We start from the raw sequence: 25,289 nt of genomic DNA, 5'->3' as shown, positions 1-25,289 counted from the left end.
AGCAAGGCTCTGACCTTCTGCTCAATTGGGAGTAGGTTAATGAATCCCATGTAAGCATGTCCTCAGGTTGCCCATGAGATGGACTCTACAGAATGGCTAGCAAAGAGCAAGCACTCATCATTTTAACTGTAATTACATACAGTAACACCCAACACAAGATAGTGGGAACAGCAACTTTTATCATTACTACTACAGAATTACCATTACTTCTGTGAGGAAAACATCTCATAGTCATGATTTTTGAATGCCTATAATTGCAGCATGCAATAGACATTCAACAGCTCTATGTTTCTATGAATTGGTCTTTGGGGGCAATTAAAAACTATACAACCAACATTCCTGCCTGAGTGTGGCTTCTTATTTAACACAGATTGATTTGGCAACATAAAGTGACAATCTTTCACTTCCAAATGCTAAGTTTAAGACCTATCCCTAAAATATTCCCTTTGTAGTCTGGGCTTTGGAATGGCTTTCAGGTTGTTGGGTTTCCATTTAGTATGGAAAAAGTTCACTGCCCTAAGCATTTTTCTTGTGTTCAGTAAATCTCCTGTATGTTTTAGTAGATTTTATGAAAATACAACATCTCCTATCTTTGTACATGATACCTCAATATTCAGTGTTTAGAATGCATAGTCTAAAATTAATATTTAATTTGTATTTGATTATTTTTACCCCATCCTCCACATTCAGAGGCAATTTAATGGCATTAAAGCCCTTTGCTTAGAAGGAAACCCATGTGAGTTTGAATCTTGGCCTTTTCCTTTTCAGGCTGTGCTTCTGTGAGCATGATACTCAACCTCTCAGTGCCACCATTTATGTCTTGCTAAGAGTTAATCCGATGTCAAGAATGGAAGTGGCTTCTTAGCACAGGTGCTCTGAGTCTATAGCTGTTGTTCCTTGAGGCAAGGGCCTCTGCCTTTGCCATGTGGCCCCCTGGTGTTCTTATGTATGTTCTCTACACAGACCGAGGATTCTCTGGATTCTTAGCTTATATCTCAGGCACTGCAGCCATGAACCTTTGTAATTGTGTCTGAGACTTTTGAATTTACTCTTTTTGCCTTGACTTCATGATCTGTCTCCACAACGAACACAATCACAAGGTGGGTATTTGCAGAGTCCACCTCGATGTCCCCAAAAGGTGATGCTACAGGACACACTGACATCATCCTTCTGCCTGTGGCTCCTGTGACTGTCTTTGAACAGTGCTCCTGGTTTGTTCTTTAAAACAGTGTGCATCATTTGCAGAGTTAAAGAACACACACACACACACACTCATGACAGTGGAATATTTGAACAGGTGCCTTTGAACAGCTGAAGGTGACCTCCCTGTCCCTGTTCTTTTGCCATGATGCTTTTTCCATTCTCACAGGTGTCTGTTGACATCAACAGCTCTAATAGGGAGCTGCCTTCTGTGTGTGAGAGCACAGCTGATCTGAGTCTCAAACCCGCTCTGCTGCTCTCAGCCGTGGGTATCACTCAAGCCTGGGCTTCAGTCTCTTAACTTTCATGAGCAGTGAATATGTTGATATGCATGGAACTCTGTCCTGGATCTTGATTAGGTAGTGTTGTTCACCATGATTGACACTATCATCAGAAGCACCACCACATCCAGTGCATTCTGGGTATGCTCCATATTGAAGACCTAGGCTTGGGTGTCCAATCACCTGAGTGCAACTGTACCTGCTCTATCTACTCTGCAACTGCTCCACAAATACTTGGAAAAATCATAGCTCATATGACAACTTTCTGTATGATTATTTCATTCACTTAATTGTTTAAAAATGTCAATGTAATCAGAGTGTAGAGCTTTAAATATGTACTATGTATTAAATATATATATAGATTAAAAATTACTTAATATTTAAATATATGTCTTTGTCAATTTCCCTCCATTTTTTTAAACTTGAAGAAAAAAGTTATGCAAAGAGTTACAAAAACGGGAATCATTTGCCTGAGAATCTTTGTTTGCAGCTCTTTCATATTATTCATATATGTATATATTAATATTATTACTAATATAGAAGGGTGAGGCTCTTTATGTATCATATCTTTATTATTTTAAATTCCATTACTCTGCTCCATTTTCTACCCACTCATTCTGATCCTGTTGTAGTGAGGGTCTTGTTAAGATAACACATTTACTACAGGACACATAATTTAGAAGATTATCTTATGCTAATTACCCGAAAAGTCAAATGCAAAGGAGTGCAAAAGATTAACGACACACTAGGGGCTGAAAGCATCCAGCTAAGGGCCTGAATCCCAGCAATATCCCACACAAGTCCAGCTAAAGGCTTAGAATCCAAGGGAATATCTTCCATGAGTCCAGCCAGTGGCCTAGAGCCCACAGCAATGTCTCATGCTTGTCCATATTGAGGATCTGCACTGGGAAGGCCCAAAGGCCACTGGTGGAATCCAGAATACCTACACCAGTGAGATGAAGGATTTGTACCACCAAGCAGAGGGATCCACATTGGAGCCAGAAAGTGTTGCTCATGGTGAAGATCAGAGCTCCTATGATGAAAACAACAGTCATTCCCAGCAACAGTGAGGCCCTGAGCTTCTCTTCCAACAAGAACAGCCTGGTTTGTAGCAGGAAAACCATCCACAGCCAGCTTCTCCTAGAAAATCAACAAGGCAAGATCTTCCCCTCCTGATCTTTTTTTGGCTATTGGCAGCAATCCTCAGATGGATCATCCACACCCACACGACACTGATTCAGCTCAGCTGGGCATTACAAGTTGACCATTAGTCAATCCACTACAGATCCTTTTCTCAGTCTCCCAAAATCTACCTTCTCATTCTCTGATATCTCTCTTTTATTTTATTTGGAGGTTTTTATTTATCTATTTTTCATATAAGAGAAATTTTGATATGTAGCTTTCTGAGTTGGTTTATTTTGTCTAAGATCATGGTCTCAAATTTGATCCATTTTCCTGCAAATGACATGATGTCATTTTTCTTTATGATTAGATAATATTCATACATACCAATCATATTTTCTTTATTCATATGTTGGTGGGCATCTAGTCCATTTCCACACCTTAGCTATTGAGAATTGTGCCACTATAAACAAAGATATGCACATATATATGCATTCTTAAATTCTTTCAGGAGAATACTAGGAGAGTTATAGCTGGATCATCAGGTAGTTTTGGGTTTAATTTTTAAGGAATATTCACATTGACTTCCACAGTGATCACACTGCTTTACCTTCCCCACAACAATGTAGGAGGATTCCCTTTTCCCCACATGCAAGCCGGAGCTCATCATTTTCTATATTCTTGATGGTAGCCATTTGGACTGGGGTAAGGTGAGCCCTTCCCTAGTACCTAAAGATGTGTTTCTATATTTATGGACCATTTTGGTTCCTCAGATGAGAAGTATTTAGTCAGTCCATTTGCCCATATATTGATGGGGTCATTTTTAAAGAACTTTTTAGTATTTTACATATTCTAGATATTTGTCTTCTTATAGAAGAATAGCCAGCAAATATTTTCTCCCATTCTGTAGTTTATTCTTCCACACTGTTGGCTGTTCCTTTTGCAGTCCAGTAGCTTTTGAATTTATGTAATCCTATTTGTTGATTCTCAATATTTTCTGTGCTACTGAGGTTCTCATTTGGAAGTCTTTGCCTGTGCCTATCGCTTCAAGTGTTTTCCCTGTTATCTTCCAGCATTTCAAAGTTTTTGGTTTTATATCTGGTCTTTAATCCACTTTGATTTGATTTTGGTACAGGATGAGAGACAAAGACCTAGCTTCCATTTTCTGCATCTGGCACTCAAGTTTTCCCAACATCATTTTTTTAAAGAGGCTGTTTTGTTCTAGTGTGGTTTTGGCTCTTTTGTCAAAATTCAGATGGTAAAGATCCACGAGGTTGTTTGTCTTGTGCTCTAGTCCATTTGGTCAACATTTTTGTTTTTGTCCTGGTTTCATTTTGGGGATTTTTGCTATTTCTTTGCAGTAGAACTTGAAATCCAGTATTGTGATGTCTCCAGCATTGCTCTTTTTGCTCAGGATTTCTTTGGCTATTCTGGGTATTTTCTATTTCATAAGAATTTGGGAATTTTTTCTAGCTCTGTGAAGAAATTTCTTGGTATTTTAATAGAGACTGCATTGAATCCATAGATCTCTTTTAGTAACTGAGCCATTTTAACAGTATTAGTTCTAATCCATGAACAAGGAATTTCTTCTTTCTGAAATCCCCTTCAACTTTTTTCAGAGTTCTATAATTTTCATTACAGAAGACTTTCCCCTTCCTTGATTAAGTTGGTTCCAATGCATATAATTACTTTTGAAGTTATTGTGAATGGAATTGTTTTCTTGATTTCTTTCTCAGGGTTTCATTATTGGTATATAGAATTGGTGTATGATTTTTTTGTTTATTGATGTATCCTGAGCATGTGTTGAATTTGTTTATCAGATCTAAAAGTTTTTTGGGGGGGGTTCTACGGTAAATTTGACTTTTTTAGTTTTGTATTATGATTTTTTTTGTTTCATTCTCTTGCCTGATTGTTCTGCCTAAAATTTCAACTCCCATATTGAACAGAAGTGGTAGAATGGACACCTTTGTCTAATTACTGATCTTAGAGGAAAGGCTTTCAATTCTTCCCCAGTCTGTATGATGTCAGTGGTGTGTTTGCCATCTATGCCTTTTATTGGTATGAAGAAGGACCATTTTATACATATTTTCATCAGGGTTTTTATCATGAAAGGATGCTGGATTTTTGTGGAAGTCATTTTCTGCATGAACTGAGATGATGATGTGGTTTTCATGCTTGATTCCATTCATGTGATATATCACATTTACCGATTTACCTATGTTGAAATATTCTTGCATTCCTGGAATGAAACTGACTTGGCCACAGTGTATGACTTTTTTTTAAATCCTTTTATTGGTACATTGTAGGTATACAACACAATTACATTTCTCATAGGGAGTTGTACCTTTACATAATGCATCTTGGTTCTTATTTTTTCGCCATTCCTAGCCCTCCCTTCATCCCCTCCACCCTTCCCTATTTACAAAGACTTTATTAACATTTTTCCATTTCTCATCATTTTTCCTTTCCCTTCTTTCCTTTCACTGCCCCTCCCACTACCCCTACCCCTTTGGACCTTTTCTTCCTATTTTGCATTATTGATTATTCATTCTAATCATTGGTACATTTTAGGTATAAAATATAATGACATTCATCATAGGAAATTTGCACCTTTACATAGTCTCTCTTGGTTCTTATTTTTCACCCTTGCCCAGCCCTCCCTTCAACCCCTCCAGTCCTCCCTATTTACAAAGATTTTGTTCCTATTTTTCCATTTTCTCATATTAATCCCATTCCCTTCTATCCTTTCCCCTAGTCCTCCCACTTCCTTCCCCTTTGCCCCTTTTCTTCCTATTTCACATTACCTATTATACATTTTAGTCCTTATTTACACTTTCAGTTTCTCACAGCAGAGAAACTATTCAGTATTTATGCATATGTGTCCTATTTATTTCACTTAAGAATATCACCTCAATGTGCATCCACTTAGCTATAAATGTCTCTAATTTCTCATTTTTTATGGCTGAGTTGGAGCAGAGTTTAGGTAGAACCCTTGAAGACATCAGTGTAGGAAAAGATTTTATGAACAAAACCTCAGTTGCCCATAAATTAGCACAAATAATCAACAAGTGAGATCTCTTCTTATTAAAAAGCTTCTGCACAGCAAGAGAAACTACCAGCAGTGTGAAGAGACAATGCACAATGTGGGAAAAAAATCTTCACCTGCTCTTCCTCAGACAAAGGTCTACTATCTCAAATCTATAAAGAATTTTAAAAGATCAGACCTCCCAAATTTAAAGACCCAATCCAAAAATGGGCATCTGAAATGAACAGACATTTCTCAGACAAAGAAGTAGAAATAGCAAATAAATACATGAAAAAATGTTCAATATCACTGGTCATTCAGGAGATGCAAATGAAAATAATGCTGAGATTCCACTTCACTCCAGAAAGAATGGCTGCTATCATGATATCAACCAATAAGAAATGCTGGTGGGGCTGTGGGGAAAGAGGAACCCTGCTCCACTGCTGGAGGGAGTGTAGACTGGTGCAACTACTGTGGAAATCAGTATGGAGATACCTCAAAGAACTAGGACTGGAAGTCTCATTTGACCCAGCTATACCCCTGCAGGGTTTTTTCCCAAAGAATTAAAAGAATCATACCACAGTGATATATGTGCACCTATGTTCATAGCAGCACAATTTGTAATGGCTAAAACTTGGAAACAGCCCAAATACCCATCAACTAGAGACTGGATAAAGAAAATGTGTTTTTAATGGAATGCTACTCGGCCATAAAAAATGAGAAATTAGAGATTATAGCTAAATGGATGCACATTGAGGTGATACTCTTAAGTGAAATAAATAAGACACAGATATGTAAATACCAAATAGTTTCTCTAGTGTGAGAAACTGAAAGTGTAAATAAAGACTAAAAGGTATAATAGATAATGTGAAATAGGAAGAAAAGGGGCAAAGGGGAAGTGTGAAGGGTAGGGGAAAGGAAGGAAGGGAAAGAAATTAATATGAGAAAATGAAAAAATGGAAACAATGTCTTTGCAAATAGGGAAGGCTGGAGGGTTTGAAGGAAGGGCAGGAGAAGGAGGAAAATAACCAAGAGAGATTATGTAAAGGTGCAAATTTTCAATGATGAATGTCATTATATTGTATACCTAAAATGTACCAATTATTAAAATGAATAATTGATAATGCAAAATAGAAAGAAAAGGTCCAAAGGGGTAGGGGAAGTGGGAGGGGTAGGGGAAAGGAAAGAAGGGAAGGGAAAAATAGAGAAATGAACAAAATGGAAACAAAGACTTTGCAAATAGGGAAGGGTGAAGGGGTGATGGGAGTGCTGGGAATGACAAAAAATTAAAAACCAAGATACATCATGTGAAGGTACAAGTTCCCAATGAGAAATGTAAATGTATTGTATACCTTAAATGTACCAATAAAAGAATTTTTTAAAAAAGAAAATCTGCTGTGATTCTAATAGATCTATTTTTATGTGTGATTTATTGTATTTCTATAAGGCCTTTTAAGATTTTTTTCCCTATGATGAGCTTTTGGTGCTTTGAGTACAATATGGTACCTCGTTGATTTGTTATGTTTATTTTTTCCTCTATATTTAAGGAGATTCTGCCATCATTTCTTTGAATAGTATTTTTGTTCCATTTCTGTTTCCCTCTGATTTTGTACTTATTCCAATTAATCTTAATCTTCTCTTAATCATTTAACAGCTATTAGGTCCATTTTTCATGCTCTCTTGTTACTTTAAAGATTTATTAGTAGTTGGTCTTTGAAGGAATCATTGTCTTCTAGTACTGAATAGGTTTCTTCACACTGGTTACTTCTGTTGCCTATATTTTCAATATAACAATCTCCTGAATTTTTGATTGCAATCTTTTCATGGGGTCTAATTCTTTGCCAAACTGGTCCTTCATGTTTTGTATTATTTTATTTTGCTCTTCCAGCTATTTATTGGTGTCTTCTGAAAGCTTCTGGACATTTTCTATTGTTCCATTATTTGTTCAGTTATTTTTCTATGATCTTAGTGAGTACTGCCTGCATCTGATTATTTCCCTTCTCTGGTAGCTTTTTGTGTAATTTACGTGTGTTGTTTCTTCTGCTCTTTCCCTCTGTCCACTGTTCATTGGCTGACAGAGACTTGAGTACTTTGGGAGGCATTTTGTTTACTTGCTTTCTCATGCTTCTTTGATTTCTGTTTGTTTGTTTTGTTTTGCCCTGAGGCTTGTGGATGGCAGTGTAAAGACTTGTTGATAGGATAGAGATCACTTTAGTAGATTTTCTGTGAGGTATTTGGGGCAGGGCTAATTATTGTCCTTTACCTCAGTCTCAGGATCTGACTACCTTTGTTAATTTAGGATGGAAGAATTCAGAGTAATTAGGCCAAGAACCACACTTTCTGTGAAAGTACTCTAGTACTGTTAATGTCATAAATGCAATATCTTGGCTTAAAGAGAGATAGCAACAATCGTGTTACCTTGTTAATATTAAACATATCAGGTACAGTAATATTATCCAAGACAAATTGAATATTAACAAAAGGTAAGAACAAATTATATACTACTGATTATATACTACCATTAATTCTAGAGAAGAAATTTATAACTATGGTGTAAAATTTAAGACAACCTAGGTGTTGAGTTAAACCTAATATACATAAATATGACAGCTACATCTCTATTAATAGTAGAAAAGGATTCAAAGTAATTTTACAGGTTTATACAACTAAGAAAAGATTACAGAATTTTTATACTTATACTAGTGAAAATATGGGGTTTGAGAATGGGGGAATGAAAGGAGAAAAATTTGAAACCTTAAAATATATGCTATGAAAAGGGAAAGGAGTTGTACAAAGGATACTAATGGGAGTAGAAGGATGTTTATAGAAAGAGAAGAGAAAAAACTTTTGAGAAATTGAAGTTTAAATAAAAAGAGGAAGAAAAAATAAGGTATTACATAGGGAATAAAATTAGAGCAAAAAATTGAGTGAAAAATGAAAAGAGAGAAAAGGAATAAAAAAGAAAAAATTAAGAAAATGCTAAGAAGCAAGGAAGAAAGACATAGAAAAATTTCCCAAGCTCTAATAAACTCATGAAGATGAAAGCAGGAAAAGAAAGAAGAAAATAAATGAAAAAGAAAACAAAATAAAGGAGGAAACCAAAGAAAATTTAAAATAATGCATACAGTCACAAAAAACAAAACAGCAGCAAAAATAGAAAACCAATGTACAAAAAGCAAACAAAACAACAACAAATCTCAAAACATAAAACAAAATCAAAGCAAAAAAAAGAATGAAGAAATTTCTCTTTGATTTTGATTGTATAATTTTCTTCTGCGATCTACAATTTTGTGAAAATGTCAAGTTGAAGAAATGTCTTTGCTCCCACCACTTGCTAAAGAAATCAATGAAACACCAGATCCATTCTAGATCCAGTCATGGGCAGCCCATCATATTAGGGTAAGGACACACACGACTTTCAAATCCAGGAAAGTTTCAGCTGTCCCTGGCCTCTGTTCATAGTTGTGGCACCTGTGACTTTTATTTTAAATACCACAAGGTATCTCTGTTCAGCCTGACCACAGGTACCTGACTTTGCTGTCTACCATGGCTCTCACCCAGTCACTATGGGAAAGTATCACAGGGAGCTCTGAATTGAAGGCATGCCATGGTTTCTCTTAGTCCTGTTTTTAAACAATCAGCCCCTCCTCAGAATGGTGTGTGAGTGACCAACCATTATCTTCAGGAGATATGATGGGCACTTGAGCAGGAGACATTCACCAGCTCTTCCCCCTTGAAAATCTCATATGAGAACAGAATCCTTGCAGAGACTGTGTGAGTGCAGGAGTTGACAGCGCCCATTGCCCAGAATCCCAGGATCATCAGCACATACACACTTTTGTTCATGCAGGTGTGGTAGTGCAGAGGGAAGCAAATAGCCATGTAACAGTCATAGGACATAGACATCAGGATCAGAGATTCTGAGCCTTCTAAAGCTGTGAAGAAGAAACACTGAACCCCACACCTAATGAAATAGATGAACTTGTTTCCAAAGAGGAAACCAGAAGCCATCTTGGGTATAGTGGTGCAGATTTAAATGAAGTCCATAAGGGAGAGCTGGCTGAGCAGGAAGTACATGGGTGTGTGGAGCTGGCCATCCAGGAGAATGAGCAGGACCATGCACAGATTGCCAGCCCAGGCCATCAGGAAGATGGTGACAGTGAGAGTGAAGAGGAAAAAGCCAAGGCTTGATGGGGGGAACAGGCCTAGGAGGATGAAGTTGGTAGAGGTCTCATTGTAATTTTCCATGGTGCACTCATATGATTTGTCTGAAGACAGACACAACAGTGATAGGTAAAGATCCCAATTAGCCAATTTTGAAAAAATCCTTAAAAGCATCTGAATCATTCATTAAATTGTAGAATTTAAAATCCACAGTCAACTTACCTATTTTTTAAAAAATTAATATTATTTTCCTCCTGAGAAATTAATATTTTATGAAGCATGTACTACTGAAAACATTTTAAGAAATATAAAAACTTGCAGAACAATAACATTTCTATTAAAACTTCTAGAAAATGTGAATGGTTTATTTTCCCTAGTGAACTTAGAAAACCATCAAATTTGGATGTTAAATTTTTCAAAACACTTGTATAGAAAATGAAAGTAAATGTACATTATAGATCCATATCATGAATAAAATTTTAATTCTCTCATGGAATGTCTTTTGCATTCATGTTTACTTCTTCAGATTTGATTGTAACATTTCAGCAAACTCTCACTCTTTTAATAAAAAGGATATTTCCTTTTTAGAGATCCTTGTCCAATAATCCCCATGTGAAACTTACATCAATGTAATTATTATGTTATTTTGCTTAGCAATCTGGAATGTAATTTTTCTGTCACATACCTCTTTGACATAGTCCTAGTAGCTCCTTCTCTTGAGTTTGAATGTTAATCTACATATGTTCTCTTTCCCCAACTCCCTCAGAACATGAATAGTGCTCTATATGATAGAGAGCAGGCATCAAGGTGATAACATCCACTTTAAAAGATGCCAGGGTCATTCATCACTTGGCAAATGTAAAGGCAAATCATAATGAGATATATTTGCATAATCAGTAGGAAAAAATTCTTTAGCAAACAAATAAAACAAAATATTTTGTGAATAGGATATGGAATAGTTGTAAATCTTTTTCCCTTTTTTGTAGTCATTTCAAATGATGCTGCCAATTGTGGAAAATAATGCCATGATGCCTAAAAAATGAAACAAAACTTGAATATGAAGTAGTAATTCCACCTTTGCCGTGTATGCCTGGGAGGTAATGCAGACACTCAAACAGCTATTTCTATGCCCATTTTCATATCTGCATAATTCACAATAGACACAGGCAGAAACACCTTAATTCTTAATCTATAAAGGAATCCACAAAAAAATGTGGTATGCATACCCAGGGAATATTATTTCGTCTCTTAAGGGGAATGCATGTTGGTACATGTTTCAACATGGAGGAGCACTGATGATGTCACACTAAGTGAAATGAGCCCACCACAGGAGGACAAACACTGCATGGATGCATTTTAGGAAGTGGAGGTGGTGGAATGGTGGGTGCTATGGGCTGAGTGAGTGGAGAGAAGTGGAGACAGACTTAATGCATACAGAGTTTTGGATCAGTGTGGTGGGATGATCTGGAGATGGAGAGGTGATAACTGCCACTGGAGGATGACTCCCCACTGTGCTTTAGCAATGGTAAAGTCCCAAACTTTATCTCACACATCTCTATTGTAACAGAAATGCCACAAAACTCATACTTATTAAAGTTATAGCAAATATGTTTTATGGCAGTTAAAGCAGTATCCTGAGCCATGTTGGAGCAACTTGTATTTCATCATTGTTTGATCTATGCTAATTTGCAAAGAAAAATTTAATAGAAGAAATTGTTTTCAGAAGATCTTTAGAATCAATATGACAGCAACAGATTAACTTCTAGAACTAGTTTTATTATTAAGAAGCAATAAATATGCAGGAATGTGAGATCAAATCTGTTATGGATAGTGTATCTCATGAGTGTCTTCTCAGCATCTATTTGCGTATCTGAGTTCCCCTACACTAACATTAAAATATAGCCACATATCCTGTTTTTGCCTAACATTCCAGCACCATCCCTGACAGAGAAGCAACCTCAGTCATCAAGTTAGGGTTAGGGTTAGGATTGGGGTTAGGGTTAGAGTTAGGGTTAGATAAAATGCATGTAAACATATTTATAATATGGGGCATATTCACCAGCACATAGAGATGCTTAATAAAATATTTTTGTAATCATTGTATAATATCAGAAAATTAAACTACCTCTTTCTTTAATGTGCTTTTGTCACATTTACTGAACTCAGTGATTATCAATTAGCAGAATCCTAGTTAGCCCTTTTCACAATTCATTGAATTTGCTATGCCTAATAGTGCCACAATTTTTCACCTTTTCATCCACAGACCTTTTGCTTTAGCAGAACCAGGGTGTTACATTACTATATTGGATTCATTTACCCATATAAAGCGTTTATATCTGTGTTCCCTTGGCTAAGGTATTTCATCTTTAAAGTGCTATTTTCACAGAAAAGTAATTTTTAGATATAGGAAACTTTCAGTGGTCATATAGGACTTTTCACTGAATATGCAGGAGGCCAAAAGCACAGAGTGGTATCCACTGGATTCATCAAAGCAAACATTCAGAATCAACCTACGGTAGAGAGCTACTGCCATACACATATAGATTTCATTGAAGACAATTCCCTCCTACAAAGATGAGTCTAATTTGGGGGAGATTTATTTTCTAATATTTTAGGAAGTCATGTGAATTTTTAACTGCAAATATCTTTGTAAAATTGTATCAAACAAATGTTAGAGAATTAAAGACTCTCAATTGTCCATATCAAGTTTTGAACATATAAGATGGAGCTTATGTACATACAGAAACATAAGGTCAAAAACTCTTCTTTAAAACCAATTCAGTCAAATGATCATGCTCATAGTGATGGATTTTTTTAAAAAATGAATCCTGTGGCTATTTTTTGTTTTTTGGTACTGGAGATTGAAATTGGGCCCTTGTGCTTGTGAGGCAGGCAGCAGAATCACTGGGCAAAATCCCCAGCCCTCCTGTGGCTATATATTCACTGTACTATGTCAATACCTTGAGTAAATAGAGACAGTTTCTTTGTGTAAGGAAAGAGGTAAAAGGAGAGCAAACAGAGATTGTTGAATGAAACTCTAGTGCCTCTAAACAACAGCCAGAAAAATTAAAATGAGTCTTTCTTTCTGATCTATATAGAACTAAAAAAAATATTCCTTGTCCTCGGTAGGGAAAATTTTCTTCTGATTGGTTCAAAAGAGACTTATTTCCATTACTTGTAAATATATACTAATAAAAATACATTAATAAAATTAAAAAAGAAAACAGGAAAAAAGAGAAAGGCAACAGTACAACCCCCCCACACACACACCCCATGTCTTTTCTTGTCCATTTCAGGGCACTTATCTTGAAGAGATTTGAGGATTTTTACCTCTTCATATCTCAAAATCTTCTTTCTGATGAAGGTAGGTAACTTAATAACAATCTTCTCTATACATACTTGAAAACACAGGTCATTTTTCATGACTACTGCAATTTCAATACTTTTACTATTTGGGTGCCAGAATTTTCAAAAATATTTTATTCACATAACAGCTATCCTACTTAATGGCTTAAAACTTCACTCTCCAAATTAAGTTTAAAAAATTACCCATATTCATCTGTCCACTTTTTCATAATTTTCAGAGTTAACTTAGCACTTTAATTGAGAAATGTTTCAAATATCAAATAAATACAGCAATTTGTTCATAATGACCTAAAAGCCTTGTAAAAATGGTTTTGGGTAACATAGCAAACATTATGAACCTGTAGTAGCTTTATACATGAACAGTAATGAAGTATTATATGCGTATTGATTTCCTAATAAATCAGGTGACTGCTATGGAGTTCTACAAAGTAAAATTTATTAAATACTATTTGTAGCAATTCTCAAAACTACAGATTATTTATTTATTTATTTATTTATTTGCTACATTTTCAGAAGCATGGCTCCAAAGAAAAATACTATTTCATTGTTGCTCAGATTTGTGTGTATCAATATTATGCATTTATTTTTGTGTTCTACACATTTTTCTCTCCCTTACATCCCTTTATGTATTCCTCTATTTCTAACTCTAAACTAGAAACATTCATTCTGAAAATTATAACCTTTAGAATGTGGAGTTCATTCTTTTCAGATGAAAGAATGCAAGTTCATATTGCATATCCCTTGGTCAGATCCCCAAATTCACACATTATGCTTTATCTTTCAAGCTTCTAGGGAAATAATAGCAACATATAATCTAGACTAAAAAGTTAAATTAAAAATTTTTTAAAAGTTGTTCAGGCTCCTGGTGCAGAGGAGGGTTCCAGGCCACCTTAACACCATTCCCAGCACAGAGGAAGTGAGCTGCATGGGAGCCAGCAGCACACGCCACCCGACTGAAATGGGAAGACACATAAACAAGTCTCAAAACCAGACTTCCAGATCACCTAAACCAATCCCAAAGGGCATCAAGATGGAACAATTTGATACTCAACCACCTGGAGTCCCTGAATTGACAACAAAAGAGGATCTGGAAAAAGTGAAATGAGAAATAATTTCTCAGATAACAGCAGAGATTGTGCTCATACTGCAAGGCATGATAAATAAATCTAGAGAAGAGCTGAGGAACATGATGGAATCCTAACATAGCAAACACATGGAATCCATAAAACAGATGCAAACAGCTTTCCAGGCGATTAAAAACTCTATTGAAAGTCTACACAGCAGGCTGGCCCAATGTGAGGACAGAATTTCAGATATAGAAGATAAGATTGCAATTAGTGAACAGCAAAAGAAAAATTCCATTGAAATAGTAAGGGACCATGAGAAATCATTCCAGCAGCTGCTAGATGATGCAAAGAAGAATAACATAAGACTGATCAGAAAAAATGAAGAAACAGGAGAGTGTAAAAATGACAGAAAAAAAAAACTTCACAGAACTGATGGCAGAAAACTTCCCAAGCAGGGGAAAAGAACTTGACATACAGATAAGTGACATGTAATAGACTCAAACTGCTCTTGATCAAAAAAAAAAACAAAACTACACATACACACATAATGTTAAGATTCCAGAAACCCAACAGAAGAACAAAGTTCTACAAGCTGTTAGAGAAAAGAATCAAGTCACATACAAAGGAAAGCCCATCAGAATCAAAGCAGACTTGTCAATGCAGACCCTCAAGGCACAAAGAGCTTGGAGTGATGTATTCCAAACCAAAAAGGAAAACAGTCTCCAACCCAGATTGAAGTATCCTGCAAAACTATCTTTCAAAATTGGTGGTGAAATAAGATACTTTCATGAGAAAGAGCACCTTAGGAACTTCAAGAATACCAAACCAGTACTCCAAACAAATTTTGAAAATATCCTAGGAAAAGACAAAGAAGATCACCACCCCAGGAAGCCAGGCAGAATAAATCTACTGGGCATGACAAGAAATTAAAAGCAAAGGGGGAGAATCCAACAAAAAAAAAGTCATGACAGTGATAACTCAATACATATCAGTTATAATCATCAATGATAATGGTCTCAATTCACCAGTCAAAAGAAATAGACTGGCATAATAGGTCAAGAAGCAAGATCCAACAATATGCTGCATACAAGAAACACATTTAATTCAAAAAGAAACTCATAGATTGAAACTTATAGGGTGGAAAACAATACTCCATGGAACACGAACTGGAAAAAAAAAAGCAAGAGTAGCTATCCTCTTTGCAGATCAAGTGGAATTTAAGCCAACACTAATTAAGAGAGACAAAGAAGGACATTACATCCCTGTATAAGGAACAATCCAAGAGGAAGAGATGATAATCATAAATATCTGTGCACCAAACACTAGTGCACCAAACTATATAAAACAAATAATAACAGGCATGAAAAGCCATATAGGCACTATTACAATAATAGTGGAGGACCTCAATACCCCACTGTCTCAAATAGATAGATCAACTAGACAAAAAATAAGTAATGAAATATTACAACTCAATCAAACTCTGGAACAAATATACTTAACAGATCTTTACAGAGTGTTCCACCCCACCAAATAAGAATATACATTGTTTTCAGTTGCACATGCATTGTTCTCCAAAATAGACCACATATTCACTCATAGAATATGCTTAAGTAAGTAGAAAGAAATTGAAATTGTCCCCTGTATACTGTGAGACCATAGTGAGATGAAATTAGAGATCAGTAGCAAAAGAAACTGCAAAAATTTCATAAACACATAGAAATTGAACAACACACATCTGAATAACCAATGGGTCACAAAGGAAACTAAAGAAAAAATGAGACAGTTCCACAGTTAAATGATAATCCCAAACAACATATCAGAATCTTTTGGACACAGTGAAAGAAGTCTTAAGAGGTAAATTCATAGCAGTGAATTCTCATATTAAGAAAACAAATCAAGCCCAATTAAACAACCTGATGCTGAAACTCAAGCTTCTAGAAAAAGGAGAGCAGGGCAAACCCAAAGCTCATACAAGGAAGGAAATTATAAAGATCAGAGGAGAAATCAATGCAATGGAGATAAAGGGAAAGATACAAAAAATCAATGAACCCAAGAGTTCGTTCTTTGAAAGAATTAACAAAATTGACAAACCCTTAGCCACCCTTATCAGAAAAAGGAACAAAAAGGCCCAAATCCATGCAATTAGGAATGAAAAGGTTAAAATTACATTGAACACTCAGAAATCCAGAGGATCATCAATACCTGCTTCGAGAATCTATATGCCAATAAGATGGGAAAACAGATAAAATGGACAGAATCCTAGATACATATGAATTACCAAGTTTGAACAAAGAAGACCTAAAAATTCCAAACAACCCAATATCAATCAATGAAATTGAAAATGTAATTAAAACATACCAACTAAGAAAGCCCAGTTGCTGATGGCATCACTACTGAATTCTAAAAGACATTTAGGAGGAACTACTGCCACTACTGTTTAAACTCTTCAATGAAATAGAAAGGGAAGCAATACTCCTAAATACATTCCTGGAAGCAAGCATCACCTTGATCCCCAAAGCAGAGGAAGACCCAACTGAAAAAGAAAACTATAGACCAATCTCACTCATGAACATAGATGCAAAAATCCTTAATAAGTTAATGGAAAATAGAATGCAGAAGATCATCTACAGGATCATACACCCTGACCAAGTGGAATTCATACCAGGGATGCAGGGATGGTTCGACATATGCAAATCTACAAATGCAATACATTATATCAATAGATCCAAGGACAAAAATCCCATGATCGTCTCAATTGATGTAGAAAAAGAATTAGTCAAAATCCAACACTCATTTATGATAAAATCCCTATCAAAAATTGGAATAGACAGTTTCTACCTCAATATTATAAAAGCCATCTATAAAAAACCAACAGTCAGTATCATACTAAATGATCAAAAACTGAAATCCTTCACACTAAAATCAGGAACAAGACAAGGGTGTCCACTATCACCATTCAATTCAATATAGCTTTGGAAACATTAGCCATCACAATTTTACAAGAGAAAGAAATAAAAGGAATAAAGATAGGAAATGAAAAAGTCTGTCATTATTTACAGATGACATGATGCTGTATATAGAAGACCCCAAGAACTCTACCAAAAGTCTTCTAGACTTAATAACCAAATTCAGTAATGTAGCTGGATATAAGATTAACAAACAAAAATCAAAACTTTCTGCTACATGAACAACAAACTCAATAAGAGGGAAATAGGGCAAACAATTCCTTTCACAATAGCATCCAAAAAACTGAAATACCTAGGAATCAACTTAAGAAAAGAAATCAAAGACCTCTTCTCTGAAAGCTATAGCACTCTGAAAAGAGAGATTGAAGATGATATCAGAAAATGGAAAGATATCCCCTGCTCTTTAGTAGGAAAGATCAACATAGTGAAAATGGCCATACTTCCAAAGCTGCTACATAGAATTAAGGCAATCCCAATTGAAATCCCAGCAGCATACTGCACCCACCTTGAGAAAGCAATCCAAAAATTCATTTGGAACATAAAGAGACCCAGAATAGCAAAAGCAATTCTAGGTAACAGAGATATGGCAGGGAGTATCACATCTCCCAACTTGAAACTACACTACAAAGCTACTGTGATAAAAACAGCATGGTGCTGTCAAAGAAACAGACTGGAGGACCGGTGAAACAGGTTGGAAGATGAAGAAACAACTCCAGACACACGCAGACAACTCGTGTTCAACAAAGGAGCCAAACACCCTCACTGGAGGAAAGATAACCTCTTTAATAAATGGTGCTGGAAAATTTGGGTTTCAACTTGCCAAAGATTAAAACTTAACCTATATCTCTCAACATGCACTCAACTAAAATCAAAATAGATTAAAGATCTAAATATTAAAATAGAAATGCTGAACCAGCTGGAACAGTGGTTAGGTAAAACTCTTGAAGACATTGGAGTAGGAAAAGATTTTATGAATAAAACCTCAGTTGCCCATGAACTAGCACAAACATTCAACAAGTGGGATCTCTTTTTATTAAAAAGTTTCTCAACAGCAAGAGAAACCACCAGCAGTGTGAAGAGACAACCCACAATGTGGGAAACAGTATTCACCTGCTGTTCCTCAGACAAACGTCTACTATCAAGAATCTATAAAGAACTTAAAAAAATAAGACCTCCCAAATTTAAAGACCCAATCCAAAAATGGGCATCTGAAATGAGCAGACATTTCTCAGACAAAGAATTAGAAATGGCAAATAAACATACGAAAAAATGTTCACCATCACTGTTCATTGGAGAGATGCAAATGAAAACAATGCTGAGATTCCACCCTACTCCAGAAAGAATGGCTGCTATCATGAAATCAACCAATAACAAATGCTGGTTGGGCTGTGGGGAAAGAAGAACCCTGTTACACTGGTGGTGGGAGTGTAGACTGGTGCAACCACTGTGGAAATCAGTATGGAGATACCTCAAAGAACTAGGACTGGAAGTCCTATTTGACCCAGCTATTCCCCTGCTGGGTACCTTCCCCAAAGAATTAAAAGAATCATACCACAGTGATATATGTGCTTCCATTTTCATAACAGCACAATTTGTAATAGTGAAAACTTTGAAGCAGCCAAATTATCCATGAATTGAAGACTGCATAAAGAAAATGTGGGTTTTTTAAAAAAATAAAATGGAGTACTACTCAGCCATGATAAATTATAAATTAGAGACATTTATAGCTAAATGGATGCACATTGAAGTGATACTCTTAAGTAAAATAAATATAACACACATGTATAAATACTGAATAGTTTCTCTAGAGTGAGAAACTGAAAGTGTAAATAAAGACGAAAAAGTATAATAGATAATGTGAAATAGGAAGAAAAGGAGCAAAGGTGAAGGGGAAGTGTGAGGGGTAGGGGAAAGGAAAGAAGGGAATGGAATTAATATGAGAAAATGAAAATATGGAAAAAAAGTCTTTGCAAATAGGGAGGGATGGAGAGGTTGAAGGGTGGGCAGAGAAAGGGGGAAAAATAAGAACCAAGAGATATTAAGTAAAGTTTCAAATTTCCAGTGATGAATGTCAGTATATTGTTTACCTAAAATGTATCAATAAAATAAAATTTTTTTTAAAATGTTCAAATATGTAACATGACGACGAATATTTTAAACTCTTTCATATGCAAAAGGTCATTTAGTTCATTGATTAATATATTTACAATTTAATACATGTAAGTAAAAAATACCAGCAAGGTTAAGTAATTTGCCCCACATCTCATAGATAGAAAAATGATAACAATGACTATTTTCTACCTGTGATATAGTTTTCAATTTTTAGCAAGTACAAAAATTCATACCAAACTTTGCATGTAGGAAATAATGTTACTTATACTTACTAAACCTGTGCATGTATCAACAGTGGTGCACTTCCTGTAATTACTCTAATCTGGAATAGCTGACTGCAGAGAAATGCTTCTACCCCAGGATCTCACATCCCAGGGCTGCTGTTCTTCAGTTAAGGCATTCTGTCTGGACAAGTGGGTATGGTAATGATTCACCATGATAAGAGGTGTAGTGTAGCCTACAGTCCAGGGCTCAGGAGCCCATAGCATCCACACATGACATACTTTAAATAAGGCACAGAAAAAGTTGCTGCAGCTAACAAGCAGAAGGCAGTGCTGGAGTAGAGTGGCACAGATGTGAGCTGATAGAATTTCTGGTGCTTGTCTGATCACTGACTAAAATCTGCCCCACTGACTAAAATCTGCTGTTGCAGCAGTGCTTGGATAAGATGCATTGCTGTGTCTCCCCACCTCGACTGCTCATGTGGTTAACACAGCCATGCACTTTGCCACTGGCACTGCCCTTCTGCAGGGCCCTGACATGAAACAGAGAGCTCTGCAGGAAGTGGGCTCTGCTGCCTCCTAATCTGTGTAGCAGCAGAGGACTCACAGAGTCACCTTTCAGATTAGAAGGAATCAGAACTACTTCTGTGATTTGAGGATTAAAAGGCCAGGCATGTTCTATGGAATGACCTCAAGATCTTGATGTGGTTAAAGCACTAAACTAAATCAGTCTGAACTGTCCTTCCCAAAAGAAGTCTTCTGCCCTGCCTATGGACCAAAGCACTGCCTTCCTTTGTGCATTTTTCTTCTAGGAGAAGAGCAGAATTTGGTCCTGACAGCTGCATGCCCTTTTGGTCTTCATGAGTTTACATATTTGTTATTAGTGTACAAAACAAAAAATGATAAGGACTGAAAAAAATCACCTCTTATATTTTATGTATAACATATTTCAACCATATTCAACTTTTCATATAAAGCTGTACTCCTTTTAGTACACTTAGTCAACTTGACTGTGTCTTCTAGGCAAATTAATTTTTCAAAAATATTAAAATGAGATATCATGATGCCTCCAGCTTTGTTCTTTTTGCTCATTTTGCTTTGGGTATTCAGACTATTTTGTGCTTCTGTATAAATTTTAGGATCTCTGTTTTCCTAAAATTGTGAAGAATAACATTTGAACTTTGATAGGGATCTATAGTTCACTTTGAATCTGTAGATCAGGTTGAATAAGATGGACAGTTTAACAATATTAACTCCTCCAATCCCAGAACATGGAGAATCATTCCTTTTTCTGTTTTGTCTTCAATTTCTTTCTGTGGTGTTTTGTAATTTTTATTGTAGACATCTTTCACTTTTTCAAGTAAATTTATTTCTTGGTAAATTTTTAATGTTTATTGTGAATGTGATTGTTTTGATGGGATTTTCCTTCAATTTGTTATTGGTATATAGAAAATTTACTGATTTTTATATTGTTTTGTACTTGGCTATTTTATTAATTTATCACTTAATAAACAATAAGTCAAGTAGCAATTATAATATCTGAAATTTTGTTTTTCTGTTCAAGTATATTTCATTGCTTGTGAGTAATGATGATGCTCCACAGAGATGAAAACTTTGATGTTATTTTCATCTTTTAACCTCCTTTCTCCCTGGAGCTCCTGCTGGTCAGTGCAGCATTTATCAGCATCAAAGTCTTTTCCTGCATCTCTTTCACATTCATTTGCTTCTGTAGGTAACCAATGCAGTAGAGTCAGGGTAACATGCTAGATGTCTCTATAACACCAAGTCCAATTTAGGAAAGAACTTTCTATTTTATTTAAGGGGAGTGGATGAGCCAATGACGAAAGTTTCAGTACAGGAGGAAATGAACAAAGATGTTTGCATTTATAAAATCAGGATTACCTTTTGAAAATCAGGCAAATAAATATTTAATGAGAGAAAAAATAAAGAAACTTCAATTCATTATTTGGGATACTGTTATTATCGATGGAAGAAAGAAATTCCTTTCATTTGTCCTTGTATGCAGTTTTTCTTTTTTTGGAAAACACAATGAAATGAATTTAACTCATGTTCATTTTTTAAGAGGAAATTATTTTGAAAATATTAACGTTTCATAAAGTTAAAAAAAATCATCTGTGATACAAACAAATCTAAATCACAAAATTCTAATTCAGCATTTCTTTCCAATTGTTTTTGGTTCTGGCATATGTAACAAAAACACAATACTGGTAAAATGGGTAATTTTAAAAAGGAATAAAATTAGGTCAATTATTTGGTAAAACTAAAAGTTTAAAAAATATTTTTATCCATAATTTTCTACCAATATATTCCTGTGTGGAGTATGCTTTAGCTTGGATAGGAGGAAGGATTTTGAATAATACCTTCAATTACATATCCATTAACTATAAACAAATTGTGAAATAAGACTTTTAGATGATACAATCCACCTTTTTCTCTGCTTTTCCATTTGCAGAATCCAACCAGTAGGAACCATTGAGAAGAGCAACAGCACAACAGACTTCATTCTCCTGTGACTCTTTAGGCACATGAGACTCCACTTCCTCTTCACATTGGTGCTGGTTGTAGCCATTGCTTCCCTCTTGGGCAATGCCCTCTTGGCTCTCCTGATTCACCAGGACTCCCAGCTGAACACATCCATGTACTTCCTACTGAGCCAGCTCTCCCTCATGGACTTCATGCTGGTCTCCACCACTGTTCCCAAGATGGCTGATGGCTTTCTTGCTGGGAAGACATCCATCTCCCCAGCTGGCTGTGGGCTGCAGATCTTTGTCTCCCTCACTCTGGTCATGGGGAGAGTTTCCTCTTGGCAGCCATGTCCTATGACTGCTATGTGGCTGTCTGCTCCCTTCGGAGATACCCTACCCTCAAGAGCTGGCAGTTGTGCTTACAAATGACCATGGGCTCTTGGTTCCTGGGGGCAGCTGATGGGCTCATGCAAGCTGCTGTACCCTGAGCTTCACCTATTGCAGTGCTTGAGACACTGATAATTTCTTCTGTGAGGCCCCTACACTGATGTGCTTGGCCTGCAGCAACACCTCAGTCTTTGAAAATGTCATGTACATCTGTTGCATCTTGATGCTACTGACTCTCTTGACCCTCATCCTGATGCCCTACAGCCTCATCCTCATTGTTGTCCTGCACATTCACTCAACAGAAGGCCTTTGCCACCTCCTCCTCCCATTTGGCCATGGTGGGACTCTTTTATGGCCCTGCCATCTTCATCTACATGAAACCCAAATCCTACAGGTTAGCTGACCATGATAAGATGGTGTCAGCCTTCTACGCCATCATCATCCTATGCTGAACCCCATGATCTACGCTCTGAGGAACAACAAAGTCAAGGGATCCCTGAAAAGGTGGTTGGGAAAATAAGTCACCCTAAAACACCAGCAAACTTGATTCCACTTCTCACTATGAAACTAAATTCTTTTTAACTTTTTAAAGATATTGTAACTTTCCTACTTTAGTATTATATTAAAAAGTTAAGTTTATATATGTTTCCTAAGAAGTATTTAAGAATTAAATGAGCAATTGCTTTTTAGATACAACACTTTTTGAGAATGTATTATTTATTATGATTCTAGTTAGGCTGTTTTATATATCATAAAAACATGAAATTTTAAATGTTATTAATGTCATCACCTTTCTAGGTTAAAAATAAAGGCATAATATGTATATGAAAAAGTGTTCAACATCACTTATCATTTGAGAGATGGAAATTAAAACAACTCTGAGATTTCACTTCATTCCAGAAGTAATGGCTATTATCAGGAAATCAAATAACAACAAATGCTGGAGGGGACATGAAGAAAAAGGAACCCCAAAAGGGAGGGAGAGAGGATGGAAGTGACAAGGAAAAAAAAGTAAAAATAGGAGAAAAAATGGAAACAAAGTTTTTCTATATAGGGAGGGGAGGGGGTCTTGAGAGGAAGGAATGGGGAAAAAGAAGGACAAGATTTATCATATACAGGTGCAAATTCCCTAAGATGAGTGTTATCATTATGTATATGTAAACTGTACTAATAAACATTTTGCCAAAGTATATATATAAATTTTTTAAAGAGCATGAAGAAAGCATTGTTCTCAGTGTTACAAGTGAGAAAAATGTTAATATGTGACCTCAGAACTTTTTCACTAACATGGCATATATTATTTATGTCATGTGATTTTTTTAATGTTGCTTCCTATATGTACATTGTATGAACTTCTAAGACATATACCAACTCAAATAAAGATAAACAAGGTCATTGCTCTTTTGTTGCAATTTAAGATACTGACAGTGGATATCAGTAAGATAGAGGAAAACAGTTACCTACTCTTATCTCTACACATCAAAACATCTGTCCTCTTGCGTTGAAAAAATCTGTCTTTGTTTCCTCAGGAGTTTGCTAGGAGATTATGAAACTGTGGTGCCCAAGTCCTTGGAGTGTGGTTTTGAGCATGCAGACTGACAGTGAGCAACAGAACAAGAAGGTGTGCTGCTGGGTTCAGGTGTAGAACCAGTCCTGCGGTTACTCACCAAAGTGTGTGGCTGCAGCCCCTTTGGCTAGGAGATGCATGTGTACCTGAACCACAGAGTGAGGCTCAGCAGCCCCCTGGAGCCACTTGGACATCCATGTGTCCAGTCCTGACTTGCCACCCTTGCTGCAATCTCTTTGTCCTCCCACTTCAGTAAGGAAACCACCCTGCTCATACAGGGAATGTGGAGACATCCCTGCCTGGGTCAGCAGGACATGAATTGAGCTTGGGTCCTGTATAGCCTGGGCACACTCTTTGGGTTTCCCTCAGGTGCATCCAGGCTGAGATTTCAGCCAGCATAGAAGCCGAAGTCACCCCAGGAAATTTTGGCTTAGGGCATTCTAGTGCCAAAGGGATTGCAGAAGCCAGAGTGGAGATGACACAAGCAGCAGTGTATTCAAAGTCTCTGGATGGCCGACTAAGGAAAATCAAGCACACAGACAGTTTGTAAAGAACAGAATGAATGCATAATTATTTATTATGTTTGTATACACCATCAAGAATATTCAGGAAATTATATAATGGATTAAAAAATAAGGCACTAAGACTGACCACAAAGTGACAGCTGTGTTCTATCAGACAAATAAATTAAACAATTATCTGAAGGGAATTCCAGAAACTTCAGGAAAATAGAAAAACAATGCAGAAATTTACCAGATACACTTAATACAGGGATTGAAATAAGAAAAATAAACCAAAACAGAAATTCTTCACCAGAAAAATGCAATGTAGGAAATGAAAGCTGAATGGAGGAGCTTCAAATACATAATTGATCAGGGGGAAGAATTAGGAAGCATGAAGGTGGCTATTTGAAAATCAACACAGTGTACAAAAAGAGCCTATCCAAGAAATATATGGTTTTCAAAAGTAAAACATGTTTAAGCTGTGTGGGTTAAAAATAAGTCACTCCACTTAGTTTTACATAATTTCACTTAGCTTTTGATAGAGTTCTCTGCTAGATAAAAGGCCCCGACAACCCTGCATTCTCAAATGGCCCCTGCCTACAGGAAATGAGTCACTCCAGAGAGATAAAAGATCTGCTTTTTCTGGCCTCACCCCCAGTCGTAGCCAATCATCTGCCTCCACCACACTCCTCCAGCCCTTATAAACCTCACCCAGCCAGCCCCTGGTTGCTGTTCTCCCCATTGTTTGTGACAGCCCGGCAGCTCTGTCCCTTAATAAAAGCCTTGCCTGGGGTGTTTGACTCATTCTATTTCTCTTAACTT

General features: G+C 36.4%; 1 pseudogene; it reads left to right on the top strand.

Moving 5' to 3' along the window:
* The first annotated feature begins 9,745 nt into the window (after positions 1 to 9,745).
* Positions 9,746 to 24,514, top strand: LOC147820599 (olfactory receptor 2T8-like; annotated as a pseudogene).
* Positions 24,515 to 25,289: the final 775 nt, after the last annotated feature.

This window comes from Heterocephalus glaber, unplaced genomic scaffold (genome assembly GCF_053883595.1).
Source record: "Heterocephalus glaber isolate CG9 unplaced genomic scaffold, H.glaber_assembly_v1.0 deba00001837, whole genome shotgun sequence".
Classification (NCBI taxonomy): domain Eukaryota; kingdom Metazoa; phylum Chordata; class Mammalia; order Rodentia; family Bathyergidae; genus Heterocephalus; species Heterocephalus glaber.
This window is presented reverse-complemented; position numbering and strand designations above follow the sequence as displayed.